Genomic DNA, 3,824 nt, shown 5'->3' on the forward strand with positions numbered 1-3,824 from the left:
TACATACATCTCAAAGAAACAGGAAAAACATTTTCATTTCACATTTTCTAATGGGAACTGTGAAGAGGAGGGAAGTTCTCTTGTTCTTTTGGCACCAAGGGAATTCTAAGATTAATTTTAAACTTTGCTTTGTATTTACCCTTATGCAAGCACCTAGCCAAATACCTGGCACATAGTAGGTGATCAATGAATGAATGGATGAAGGGATGATGAACCCTTCGCTTCTGGGGAGCAAGACTTCATACATGTTTCAAGAGCAAAATTGAAATTGTCCTCCCGTGGCCTGAGCCATGGATCACGAAACGACAGGATTTTAAGAAGCAAATCCTCACTGGGCCTGGAGGGTAGAGTCTCAGAGGCTCCCTCAGACACTGCTCATCCGCGCTGGCACACCCCCTCTCCCCCAAATGCGGGGGTCGTTTGCCACGGGTGTTTGAACTTTCTGACCCCACTAATTTCTAGGCATTCTAAGAAAATAATTCTAAGCATGGTAAAAGTGTGATGCCCAATTATATTTAACATAACATCATTATTTTATATTTTTTTTTTTAGGCGAGACAACCCTTGGTTGACCTCACAGATTGCAAGGACCTTGTCATCTTACAATCCCTAATTTTTTTATTGTTTACACCTACAGCACCTGGTCTTCCTAGGTGGTCTCCCATCCAAGTACTAACCAGGCCCGACCCTGCTTAGCTTCCGAGATCAGACGGGATCGGGCGTGTTCAGGGTAGCAAGGCCGTAGACTGTAACATTATAATAGGAAAAAAAGCAGAAACAACCTAGTTACGCATGTGCATGGGATTAGGTAAGTAATTCATTTATTTGTGCTTCATTTGGTTCTTCCAGTCCCAAGGAAAAAAGGACTCAAGGGGGGTTTGCCCCTTGGGGCAGGCCTCTGGCCCATGCTCCGCGGCCTCCTGCGGGTCTCACCCGCGGCGGCCATGGGGCTTTCTTTGTGCACCTGCTCTGGCCTCCACTTGCCCCTGAGGCCTTCACGGGGCACCCGGCAGGTGCGGCCCCTCACTTCCTTGCACAGTTCTCTTTCCTCCCTCCGCCCGGCCCCCCTTCCTGGAAGCCGGCTGTGCCGGGCCTGGTTCTCCTGCTTTCTCCCCTCTCCTCGCAGCTCGGAGACAGAGGCAAAGTGAACATTGCTTAAAATGCCATCTGAAGACAAAATCAAAACTGCTTTCAAATTCTTTTAAAACTATTCCATAAAACACAGATTGCTTGTCAGCTTTATAAACAGCGAGCAGCAACGAGTCTAGTGCATCGTCAGTACGTTTGCTAAATTTATCAAATTGGTCATTCGGAGAAATTCTTAACAATGCTAAATATTGGCAGAACAGAAAATGACTTTTAAAGGAATTCAAGAAATCACTATAAACTGAAAATTTGTATATGAAATGTTATAAATTTGGAATGTCTTCATATAATCCTCAGTCTAAAAGGCTAGGCTAAAATTCTAGTTTTCAACAATTTGAACATTCTTAAATGCTAGTAAGGTATTAAAGAAAAATATTATCTATACAAAATATTTTTAAAGTATATTACCTAAAACGATGCATGAACAATCAGTGTACTAGCTAAGTTTGATGAATTGGCCATTTGGAGACCAATTGATAAAAGATGGAGTCTCATGGAATCTACTGTGAGACCAACAGCTGAGTGTCAGGGGCCCTGGAAAGTCGTGGGCAGTTTCTGTGTCTGTCTCTGGTCTCTGTCTGTTTCCATCTCTCTGTCTTTTTCTGTCTCTCTGTCTTCATGTCTCTTTCTTTGTCTCTTGTCTCTGTCTCTCTGTCCTTGTCTCTGCCTTTTTGTCTCTCCATCTCTGTCTTTCTCCATCTATGCCTCCAGGGGACAGTCAAGTCCCTGCTCCTCTCTGCCCCAGTGTCCCGGTTCCTCCCTGAACCCCAGCACCTGCCTTCAGCTCCCCATTCTTCAGCTGGCAGGTGAGTGCAGCCTGTGCAGTGGCCCTTCGAGCCTCCCTCCCCACCCGCTGTTGCTCAGTGCCCCTTCACTCAAGGATGCCATTCTCCTGTGTTGGATTTCAAATTCTTGGAGATTGAAACTGCTGGCTGCCTCCGGCCAGGTGCCTCACTAACCAGGCATGGCACAGCCACTTGGTGTGGAGCCATGCCTGCGGGGCGAGGAGGCTTCTGTAAAGAGAGTGGAGCAGGAGGAGGTGCTGTCATCTGGGATGCACCTCCCCTGCCTGGCGCCTCCTCTTCTTCCCAAGGACCCAGGTGTAGCGGTGCCCTCATCCTGCACCATCCCACGGCAACCGTCCCCAGCCTACTGCTCTGGCTCAAAGTGCATTACTTTGGTCCTCACAGCCTTAGTGTGATGACATGAGGTTCCTTGTTATCGTCTGCCTCTCCAGCTGACATCAGTTCAGAGGGCAGAGGCGTCGTCCGGTCCACCTCTCCATCCCTGGTTCCTGCATTCACGCCTGATGATCAGTGAGTATCTGATGAAAGACTGAAACAAGCTCACATCGTCCCCGGGAGGAAACACCCCAACTCATGCCTAGGGGCTGCCCTGGGACCACTCTGAAAGCTCAGGAACTGAAAGGCTCCCGTTGGTGGCCCGTCCTCTGTCCCCGTCTGCTCCCTGTCTGCCTCACGCTCTGCCATCTGTGCCCCTCACCAGCCCAGACCTCACCTCCCCAGGAGAAGAGGTGGAGAAAATTGTCTCTTTATTTTTCCAGATGTGCTTCAGAATCCTTTGGGCATGTTTCCCAAAAATTCCTGTTGAGATTTTGATTGACATTACTTTAAATGTGTAAATATACATATATATATCAATTTCAAAAGAAGTCGCAGCATTGACTCTTACCATGAGCACGATGTCTCTATTGTCTTCTCTTTAAACTCTGTTTTCATGGCGTTTCTGCATATTTATCGCTAAACCGAACTTGAGGGTCCTTCACTTTAGTGCGGCTTCCCGCACCCTTTTATTTTCTAATTGTTGGTGCGAGGAAAGGAATGGATTTGTGAATGTTTATTTTGTCTCCATTCACTCTCGCTAAACTCTTATTAATCCTAAGAGTTTTTCATTTGATTATTTTAGGAATAAAATCACATTATCGACAAATGATCATTTTACGTCCCTCTTCCTCCTTCCTCCGGTTGAACCTCTTTCTCAGCTGTTTCTTATTCCCTTCGGCAGAGCGGATCCTTTCTTAAATAAACCTTTTGTTAGGGAAGATGTCGAGGACTCCACAGAATATTTAAAGAACAAAACCAAGAAAGTGACATATCTCAACTTCTGGGCTGCTGCCAGTGCAGTACTTAGCGGAGATTTATTGCTCCCAGTGCTTATATTAGGGAGGGAAAAAAAAGAGAAACAATAAATCAAGTCGATACTTGATGAACTTTGTTCCCTTTGAGTCACAAACCAAGAGAAAAGAGAAAAAGGAAGTAATAAATTTAAACAAAATGGAGGAAAAGGAGAAAGAGAACTGATAAACTTAATCAATAGCACATGGGAGGAAATGGCCCATCTGCAGAGTGGGGCAATGCGGGACAGGAAGGAGGAAGGGGCCCAGGTCCTGCCAGGCAGCCTACCTCTTTCTTCCCAGCAGATACCTGCGGGCAGGTGGCCTTGGGGCAGGGGGTTCTGTTGACTCCACAGCCACCCACTGGCCATGGACTCCTGACTGAAGTTTTAGCCCCAATCAGAACCCCAGGAAGTCCTTGGGGTAGGGTAGAGAATGCTCAAAATCAGGAAAGCACCCAGCAGACCCCACGTCAGGGAGAGGGAGGCGCAAAGCTCCCGGTGAGCAGTGAGTGCACCTGTCACGGGGTGCGGACCCCTGCTTT

At 47.1% G+C, this 3,824-nt stretch overlaps 1 non-coding gene across 1 annotated transcript; it reads right to left on the reverse strand.

Moving 5' to 3' along the window:
- Positions 1-628: 628 nt before the first annotated feature.
- On the reverse strand, positions 629-747 carry LOC111733209. The gene has a single exon (XR_002777898.1). It is a non-coding gene; the product is annotated as a 5S ribosomal RNA (ribosomal RNA).
- Between the last annotated feature and the right edge of the window lie 3,077 nt (positions 748-3,824).

This window comes from Pteropus vampyrus, unplaced genomic scaffold, assembly GCF_000151845.1.
Source record: "Pteropus vampyrus isolate Shadow unplaced genomic scaffold, Pvam_2.0 Scaffold539, whole genome shotgun sequence".
In the NCBI taxonomy this organism is placed as follows: domain Eukaryota; kingdom Metazoa; phylum Chordata; class Mammalia; order Chiroptera; family Pteropodidae; genus Pteropus; species Pteropus vampyrus.